The sequence below is a fragment of the Myotis lucifugus genome, unplaced genomic scaffold (assembly GCF_000147115.1).
Source record: "Myotis lucifugus unplaced genomic scaffold, Myoluc2.0 scaffold_182, whole genome shotgun sequence".
NCBI lineage: Eukaryota > Metazoa > Chordata > Mammalia > Chiroptera > Vespertilionidae > Myotis > Myotis lucifugus.
The window spans coordinates 2,212,954-2,223,281 of NW_005871230.1; the positions used below are offsets into that span (position 1 = coordinate 2,212,954).

Here is a 10,328-nt window from a genome sequence, read left to right on the forward strand (position 1 = left end):
TCCAGAATGTTTTTTGTTTCTTCTTTGAATTTGTAGAGACTTAGCCTGTGTCTTAATATGTGGTCTATCTTTGAAAATGTCCCATGTGCACTTGAGAAGAATGTATATTCCTTAGCTTTGGGGTGGAATGTTTCCATTGATTTTTGAAAGAGTGGAAGGGAGAGGGACAGAGAGAAACACTGATGTGAGAGAGACACATCGATTAGTTGACTCTCGCATGGCCCTGACCAGGGCTGGGAGCCTGCAACCAAAGTACATGCCCTTGACCAGAATCGAACCTGGGACCCTTTAGTCCACAGGCCCATGCTTTACCCACTGAGCCAAACTGCCTAGGGCCTATGACGGCTGTCCATGGACAAATCCAAGCAGCTGAATTTGCAGCAACTAGAGCACTTCCCTTCACTTGGCATGACCTCCCAGCTTGGGCAGTACTAAAATTTCTAATCTATAAAGGTATGACATGCCCAGCTGAACTTTATGAAGCAATATTAGGATATTAGTAGGTCTAAATAGTATTATATAAAGGTCAGTTCTAATGGGGGCAAAGAATGAAGGAACAAAGTAATTTCTGTGAACCTTAACTTTCAAGACTACACATGTTCAAAAACTACCTGTTTGCAAAGGTCAAACTTCTTCAGCACTGCTTTAGTTTGGAATTTGCATTCCAAGACCATTTGAAGTTGCCCAAAGTACATGGTGCTTTTAAATAACCTTCTCAAAGAAAGTGGTGTTTGAAAATTCTTAATAAAAAATTTCACATTGTTACCAGAGGGGTCAGGTGCAGGGAGGAGCAATTGGAAGAAGGCAGTCAAAAGATACAAACAATTATAAGATAAAGAAGTACTAGGGATGGAATTACAACATGACTATATTTAACACTGCTGTATGCTATACGTGAAAGTCGTTAAGAGAGTATATCCTAAGAGCTCTTATCACAAGAAAAATATATTTTTTCTTTTGTATCTACTATATGAGATGATGGATGTTAATTTATAGTCATTTCACAATATATATATATAATTCAAATCATTATTCTACAGTGCTGTATGTCAATTATATTTCAATAAAACTGGGGGAAAAGAATTACTGAATTGAACAGAAAAAAAAACACACTGAAATTTCACTTCTTAAGGATTTGGAGATTCAGGTTTAGTGCTGAAAATTCTATATAATAAAAGCCTAATATGAGAAGTGTCTGGTTGTCCCTTCAACCAATCAAAGCATAATATGCTAATGATATGCTAAGGCTGCTCAACTGCTCACTATGATGTGCACTGACCACCAGGGGGCAGACAGTCGACGGGTCGACCAGTCGCTATGATGTGTACTGACCACTAGGGGGCAGACACTCCGACCAGTAGGTTAGCTTGCTGCTGGGGTCCGGCCGATCAGGACTGAGCGAGACGGGCTGGACATGCCCTAGAGCCCTCCCGCATCCCTCCCTGGCCCCAGTCATGCACCGGTGGAGTCCCTCAGCCTGGCTGACACCCTCTCACAATCCAGGCTGAGGGACACCTCCTCCCCAACCCCTGAGTGCACGAATTTCGAATTTTGTGCACTGGGCCTCTAGTAGTAATATGATTGTCCACCACCTTGTTTTTATTCCTACCTAAAAAGGGAGAAGGCAAGTTCTGCATTCTTACCCCAAAACTAGAGGAAGCTGATTAACATTAAGGCAGCAAAGCCTGCCTGGCTGCATTAAGGTGGCCTCTCACTGTCTTCAACATTGCTCTGGGCAGCACAACCCACCTTGAGACTCCCAGTTACTCCTGGAGTCCATATAATTGTACGGGTATAAAAAAGTTTCATCTATTGCAGGAGGCAGCCGATCAATGATCCTTTCCCATCATTGATGTTTCTATCTCTCGCTCATTCTCCCCTCCTCTCTGAAATCAATACAAATATTTTTAAAAAGCTTCATCTATAAAATGCTAATTCATCTTCAGTGGAGGTTGCCATAGTTCAGTTGTCAACTACAAACGGAAAGCAATTCACTAGAAATAACTTCTTTGATGGGGAACACTATGTACGGCCTTCAAAGCAGATTCCAACATTTCTTATTTACTCTTGATTATGTTAAAGAAATGTTCAAAATGTAAATAATCAAAGGCATAATCTACATAATTTTGTGACTGGAGTAGGAAATCAATCGCCAGTGTAGGAAGCAAAATTAAATTATGTTCCACTGACAAGGCCAAGTTACTATACTAAGCCCAGATACAATTAAACATGAAATTTAAACATTTCATTTTCTTAATCAAAATTCTCTGCTTTAAACTAATAACTTTTTCATTTGAAATATAGAAAGAATTCAACAATTTGCTCATCATTCTTTCCAGTAATCCACAATCATTAGCCAGTAACATGGGTCATCCAACTGAAATTATATGACAACCCCAAAATAGCTTCAGAATGAGTTACTGTCTCTCAGTCCCTATTTTGAACTAACCTATAAGTTACTAACCTATAAGTTTATCTAATATTGATAAGAATCCAAAAGTTGTACAGTTGTAGCCTTATTAACTTTAGTGAGAGGAAAGAGAAATAAGGTTTAAAGCAACTAAAGCAGAGTCAGACTCTAGGTGTAGGTGTTATATCTTTAAAAAAAGAAATATATATATATATGTGTGTGTTTTTATTGATTTTAGAAAGAAATATCAATGAGAGAAACATTAATCGGCTGTCTCCTGCACACCCCACACCAGGGATTGAGCCCACAACCCAGGCATGTGCCTTGACCAGGAATCCAACCTGCAACCTCTTGGTGCATGGGACGACTCTCAATCACTGAGCCACACCGGCAGGGCTAGGTGTTATATTTTTCCAAAATCTCCAGAGAAACATAAAACATCTGCATTTTGTCTGGTATTAAATAATAATGATGCAAAACCACCCCAATTCACATAACTTTCTTCAGAAACCACAAATTCACTGACAGCCAAAGAACTCAGAAACTGAATAGCTTTATTGAGGCGTGGAACTAGTTGTATTTTGAGTTTTTCTTCACTCCTCTGTAAAGCACTTTCAACAGAACCACTATTGTCAAAGCCACATATACAGCCAAATCTACAAGCAAACAGACAACCATCTAGATTAGAAATAGAGCCTATATACTCTTTTCTACATTATGGAGTCATAGAAATCTGCTTGAAAAATAAGAAAACTGCAACTGAGAAATGTAAACAGCTAATCTATAATAACAAAAGCATAATATGCTAATTAGACTGGACAGCCAAAGGACCTTCCGGACGACCTTCCAGACAAAGCTGGGGCTGCGAGGGCTGAGGCAAGCCCCTGCGGCTGTGAGGGCTGAGGGCCTTGCCCGAATTTCATGCATCGGGCCTCTAGTCAGGTATAAAAGCCAGGACTGGACTCAGTTGTCCCCATTCATCTAGTACTTTTACTTAAGAATTGCTTCCAAGACATACACAGCTTTGTAAAATAAAATATAGTTAGAAAAGGTCAATGGAGGGGAGGCAAAGGGGCATATGTAATACTTTCAACAATAAAGACTTTTTTTAAAAGTAAAATAAAACATACAAACCCTGAGAAATCTTCATTACAGAGATCTCCACTTGATAGGAGTAAAGAAATTGTTAAAATAATTCAAATGAATTGTGCCATTAGTATGATGGAAAAGTTAAGGAACAGAATGATTATAGAGCAAGAAACAAATGTTTTGGGAGTGATTAGGGGCTGTGTGCTGTAAATATGTAACCATCAGTGTGTTAGTGTTATGAACCTATTAAGAAAATTTCCCTTTACAACAAACAGCCACATCAATAGTCAATAAAGCCCAAGGCAAATAGAAAAAAACAAATTTTGAATTCTCACTACGTAGAGATCTGCTTATGAGTCAAGAAAACAAAACAAAGAAGCAAAGGACAGAAAGAAGGCAAGAGTATGGCCTCTAAAAGAACTATGAAAACAGAACCTTCCTATTTCTGGAATAGGTCATGCTTTCCCGGCTGGCGGGAATGCTGGGAGGGAGTGCTGGTGGCACGGGCAGGGAGCAGGAGGACAGCTCCTATGACTGTCTGGGAAGCATCTCTGATCCTTCCTTCCTCAGTCCCAGAGGGAAGGATGGGAATCTGGCTAACTGTGGCGTTGTGGCTAGACACAGTGAGCCAAGAGCGGAGGCTGAGCAAGGCTAGTTGCCTGCAGTGCTCCTGGCCTCTCCATACAAGTCCGTGAAAAGGGGAAGTCAGTGGAAATGAAATGCAGCAGGTTTTGTGGAAATACACATATTTGACCCCATGAACACTGAGTTAAAACATCTCACGTTGCTCAACCAAGTGAAGTAAACAAGGACCACGGGGTCCCTTGCACTAGGGCGCGAGATCTGATAAATATTCAGTATGAGGGAACGGCCTCCCCGGCTTACAGACACAGCTTCTCCAGGATAAACCGGGAGGTTCTGGGTATAGGTAGGAATAGCTTCCTTTTGTTTTGCTGTGCTGATCTGAAGGAAAATCCAAAGTGAATTATTCAGAAAAAAAAAAAAAAAAAACGAGAACCAGGGCACCTCTGATAAGGAAGGGCTCCTATGAGAAAGAACGCTGAGATTATCTAAGGGTCAGAAAGGCAAAAACATGTTTCATATTAATTTCCCAGAAGCTTCTTGGAATTTTTATAGGTAATCCATTACCAGATGTATCTGTTGAAGGATAGCAAGGCATTGTCCTTGAATAAATATCTTGACAAAGGTTTAAATTTCACAAAAACTTGCTGTAAAAGCTAATCAGAGTTTTCCATGTGTCCCTAACAAGCCTCTTTGGGGGCAGTTCTTCCCACTTTGAGCTGACCTCTCACCCCTGCATTCCTCTACCTGTTTATAGCAAAACAAAGACAGCCGGTTCTCTGAACTGACAAGAGTCATTTGGACCATCTGAGATTCTGGAAAAATAAAACACACACACAAGGGAACATCCATCTTTGAACTCATTTTTACCACTTTGCCATCTCCAATATTAATGGTAAAGATCCATCTGGCCCTTTGTAATTTAAAGGCTTTTTATTTTATTGCAACAGAGAACCTTGGAACCATTTTTTATTTTGGCAGTAAAAATGCAACATACATACATCACGCCTCGAGAACAAAGAATCGGCTAGCATGGGAACGTCCCATCCCACAACACTGTTTCAATGGCAATATTCCTTTACATTTCTTTAAATTCACCAAACACATCCATAGTATTTATTCTGTGCTAGCAGCAGTTGAAGTGCTTTATAAATAACTTTTTTACACCTCTTTGTTCTGGTTATATCTAAGAGGTGTACCTATGAGATACTATACTATTTCCGATCCATTTTGGAGATGAGAAGAATAAAGCACAGAGAGACTGAATGACTTGCTCAAGGTCACACAGCTCATTGGAGGCAGAAGTCATTGGAACCCAGGCAGTCATGCTCCAGAGTCCATGTTCCCCTTCATGATTCTGCCTCTTGAACTTTCACCAAATCTAAATTAAGAGGAACCATGGTTTGTGCCGGATCACCTTAGAGATTTTATAACATTATCATTTCAATATTTAAACTCATGCCATGTTGCAGCTTTCTCAGATTCTTGAGGAACAGCAAGAAGGAAAAGATAAATACTATCAAATACTATATTTGACCACTTTCAATCTTTTGGAAACAAAATGAAGGCATAGAAAATAATAAAATAGCACCCTGGATTTGCTGGGAAAGCTACTACACAAAAAGTGACTCTTAGCAGGTTTAAATTTTGTAATGCCGCTGAAATTTTGAAAGGCCTTTATGCTCATTCAACTTCAGAATCACCACGCTGGCGCAGACTAGGGGAAATTTAACTACATGGCAAAGGGACATAGCACGGCTCCTCAGGGTTCTTTCTGGGGAATACCTCTAAGAGACAGAAGAGTTTTCTCCTCGGAATTCTTTTATCACATCTGGCAGAGTGCTCTGCCCTCCTCCGCCTCTGCCCACTGCTTGGCACTCTGCCTTCAGGGAAGGTCACTCCAGTGTGCTCAGGGCCTCCCGCCAGCGCAGCCTTGTCCTAGGTGGGGTTGGGGGGCTGTGCACTCCCCAAACCACTTCAGCATTTCCTTTGGGAGCGTCCTGCAAATTAAGGCAGCAAAGGAGGAGGAAACTATCTCCATTCCTGCAAAGAAACTACTCATTTTTCATCTGGGAAAGGTGCCTGTGTTGGGCCAAGAAAAAGGTACACTCTTCCCCCTTTGATTTTCAAAGCCTGATTGCTCTTCAAATTCCACACCTGTGGCCTCCAGCTGTGCAAATACTTCTAAAGGAGGTAAAACTGGCAGAAGACTATATCCCACCAGCTACCATTCTTCTTTAAGACCATCTTCCCTTAAAACAATGTTGAGTAAAATAAGCAGGGGGGGGAGGGCGGGGGGGGGGGGGGAGCAAGGGGAGGACGCACAACAGCTTTGCCTAGTTCTTTTGTTTACTGGAAACTGGAGTTACCAGCATCTCCCTTTATAATAGAATGTAATGGCCCAGCTGTGCAAAAAGTCTGGCCCAGTGGCTTGCAGATAGCAGGTAGACAAACATTAATCCCGTTTACCTTTCCATCCCTAAACAGAGATGTCAGCCTGTGCATGCAATTGGAGAGTCATCCTGTGACTGTCCCTCTCCCTCCTCAGAGAGTTCAGGATAGACATCCCATGCAATTCTCAAAGACTGAAACCGCCAAGGGAATACCTAACTTTAATTTACTTAGAGTAAATTTAATTTGCTTAAAGTGAACTTAAATTTACTCTTCACATTACCAACACGTTTCTACGGCAAACTCCTCCCCTTCCAGCTCCAGCTTTCATAATTACCCTTCTCTATTCCTTTAGCAGTAAAACACTGGGATATATAGAACCCACTTTTGTCCCCATCATCTCAACAGACCTGCCCACCTAGTACTCTAAAGATGCTCCTGAAATTTACTTATTTGTGGGTGCTTTGTGTGTGGGGGTGTTTGTTTTTTGTTTGTTTGTTTGTGTGGGGGTTTTTTTTGCAGGGGAGTGAGATATAATTTTGAAATCCAGAAAAAATACTGGGAACAAATTTTTCCAACTTTTGTGCTGTAGCTTTGATTTTTACCATAAAAATAGCCATTTGTGCCCTAGCTGGTTTGACTCAGTGAACAGAGTGTCGGCCTGTGGACTGAAGGGTCCTGAGTTTGATTCAATCAAGAGCACCTGCCTGGGTTGTGGGCTCCATCCCCAGTAGGGGGTGTGCAGGAGGCAGCCGATCAATGATATTCCTATCTATCTCTCCTTTTCCCTTCCTCTCTGAAATCAATAAAAATATATTAAAAAATATTCATTGGTGATCAAGGAAAAGGTAAAAATTAATGTTTTGACTTGACACTTATTACATGATTACTTAAAGAACTTAAAAATGATGCCTTTTTCAGAGGTATTATTTGATTATACTGGGTGGTCCATTTAGAACACAGTCAACAGTCAATACAACCTCACTTCAAAAAAAAGAGGCCTCTTTACACAACAGCTATGGTAAGGATTTTATACCTTAAGTTTATTTAGTGTAAATACAGTCTAGACTCATTATCTTACCCCCATCTCAGAGCCTGCAGCAAAGAAGAGAGTGAGCCTGGTCAGAAAACTGAAGCGGGAGAGACGGGGGACAGATGCTGAAATGAGCACCCTGTGAGTCACACAACTGGCTCCTTACAGATGGCTCAGGCTGGAAAGAGGCAGCGCCTGGGACAGGAACGGAAAACTCCCATGTCAGAACCACACCGCCAAGCCCCGCTTGCCGTGAGCCTCTGGTGTGCAGAGTGAAGCCTGGAATGAGGGTGGGGCCCCCCTCCCAGGGAGCTGAAGTCCCCAGGTGAGGATACTCACGCTGACAGTGTCCCCAGGACTGGCGGGCCCAGCCCCAGCAGCAGTCGATCCTCCCACCATAACGACACAGGCCAATGGACGACACTATTTGCCTGGGCCACCTATCAAACAAAAAGATTCAAAATAAATAAAGACACTTTTGAAATTAAAAATAATTTCCCCTTTGTCATTATTTTAGAAAATAATTAAATATCACACACATACACCCACAGGAACTCCTTCATTCCTGCAGAATTTAAGGATTAAAACACCTTCAGGGAAATAGTTCTGCAATGAAGTAATTTCAAATTTCAGACAGTTAAACACACACACAACACACAAGAGTAGGGGGAAAGGGAGGGGAAGATCCTTTCTTAAATGGAAATAGCACCAGCTAAAACCAAGATTTGTCAAGGCTGCCACTCTCAGGGTGGTTTCTGAAGCTTGAAATAAAACAGATTCCTCACAGACCCACACCTATGCGTGTATGTGTGTGTGTGTGTGGGGGGGGGTACGGTTTTGACTGATTCACCATAAACTGAAAAGTATTAAGACATGTCAAAGTGGAAAGAAAACAATCTCTGCCTTATATAAAAGGAAGATGTGGGAAGGGGCAGAGAGAGGGGAGGAAGCTCCCACAAAATCTAACAGAACTCTTTGCGAGATAGGACTCTTTGGCAGAAAAAGTTCCCAGGGGGAAAAAATGTACTAGAAAAAGAAGCCTAAATAAAACCAAGGGAGCTGAGAGGGCAGCTAACATCTCAACTGTTCTTGTGGTGTGAAACTTTCCAGCATCAACAACTCATGTTATCTTCCTCTCCAACCTAAGTAAGGACTAAAGAAAGTATTCAATTTCAGGATACTGATTTATCCCCCAGATTCCACTTTGGCACCTTCTTTGGTGAAATGTTTCCTTGTTTGGACACTTAAATGCCCCCCCCCGCCCCCCAAGAGGATCAATATTTTCACTGGCTGTTTTAGACATCTTTATAAACTACGTTATCATCTTAAACTTACTCATGTGATGCCCTTCTTGTTACAAATGTGTCTGCAAGAAACGCACAACATACCCGAATGTGGGCAAAGAACTGATTTTAAAACCGTAAAATACTCTGGCCCCTGCCCGTGTTTTTTATTAGCCTTTTCTTTTTCCTTCCCGTCCCCCCGCCCCAACTCCCAAGCCCATAATACAAAATAACCCCGAACTTTCTCTTTCCACCGACCAGGTGGTAAACAAGCGGTTGCGCTCCACTGGTTCCCTTCCGTTCCCCTCCAGGTACAAGAAAGCCAATCAATCGTGGAATTGATTGGTTCCAAGATGGCAAGTAAAACAGGTGCGGCAGTCTTCAGGGCAGCCCAGGGAGCTGATTGGCGGGTGGGGGTCGCCCAGCAAGAGCCGCTGGATAGCAATGCGGCCCCGGTGAAGCTCTCTCTCTCTCTCTCTCTCTCTCTGCGCGAGCAGCAGCGATCTGCTCTCGGGCGAGTCTGGTGTGTAACTGCACGGAGGTGGGGTAACCGTGCACGCCCTCCCGACACACACACACAAACACACACGCACACACACACACGCACACACACGCACACTCGCGGAGCGCACCCCGCGGCGGCAGGGGAGAGGGTGCCGCACTCCCGGCGGGAGCACGGGCTGAGTGACAGCGGAGACGGAGTCTGGTTGTTGGGACCTGTCAGAGCACGTCGGAGTCAGGCTCGCCCCAGGTCTCCGCGCCGTGTGTGCGCGCGGAGCGCCCCCCTCTTTCCACCCCCCCCCCCCACCTCAGTCCTTATTTTGAGTCCTAGAAAACCAAGTGGGAAGGCCAACAGGTCCCCCCTGGAAACCCAGTGGCTCCCTTGCCGCCATCCTTGATGTGAGCGGCCCTGACAGCTCCAAGCGGGGATTTGGCCCCGGCCACTGGGAAGTTTCCCCACTGCAGAGCTTTCTAAAGCAAGAGCCAGGGACCCCCGACCAAGGGATGTCCCGCGCGTCCCCTCCTCCCAGCGGCTGACCCGCGCGCCCTCAGAAGCGAGATGTCGGGCTCTAGCCTCCCTTCACCCCCAGCCCGGGTCCCAGCCTGTGGCCGCGGCTCGAGCCCTCCGGGTGGAGAGAGCGGCTCGACGGTTCTCTTCCTGCGGAGGGGATGCGGTGGCCCAGCTGCTGGACAGGCAGACGCCTCTGTGACCGCGCCCCCGCGCCGGGAGAGGGGCCGCGGGGCCGGAGGGGAATTCGCGTGGGAAAGGAGGCGGCGGGAGGCGGCCCCGGGGCCAAATCACCTCCCGTCGAATTCGGGGGGCGGGGGGGGTAGAGAGGGGGAGCCAAGAACCAGCGCCAAGGAAAAAGATCCAATGTCGGGGGCGGCGGCCGCGGGGAACCAAGTTTGGGGTGGTGGGGGCGGGAGGAAAGGGGGTTCGCCTTCCTCGCGGCCCCAGGGGTTGCGGTCGCCGGGAGTTTTTGCCACCCCTCGGAAGAGAACGGGGGCCCGCTGTCCCCAAGAAGTTTTTCCGCTGGGC

General features: G+C 44.6%; 1 protein-coding gene across 2 annotated transcripts in view; it reads right to left on the reverse strand.

The window, feature by feature from the left end:
• The window catches only part of NPNT (nephronectin), an 82,913-nt gene extending 72,806 nt beyond the window's left edge, over nucleotides 1-10,107 (reverse strand). Inside the window, exons 1-2 of one of the 2 annotated variants that reach the window (XM_023760457.1) lie at nucleotides 10,092-10,107; nucleotides 7,845-7,945 (exon numbers count right to left, since the gene is read on the reverse strand). The gene's annotated coding sequence lies outside the window, so the exon portion shown is untranslated. Of the gene's footprint in view, nucleotides 1-7,844; nucleotides 7,946-9,046; nucleotides 9,066-10,091 lie in introns of those variants that run through there. The other variant, XM_014462500.2, reaches the window with a different exon arrangement.
• Between the last annotated feature and the right edge of the window lie 221 nt (nucleotides 10,108-10,328).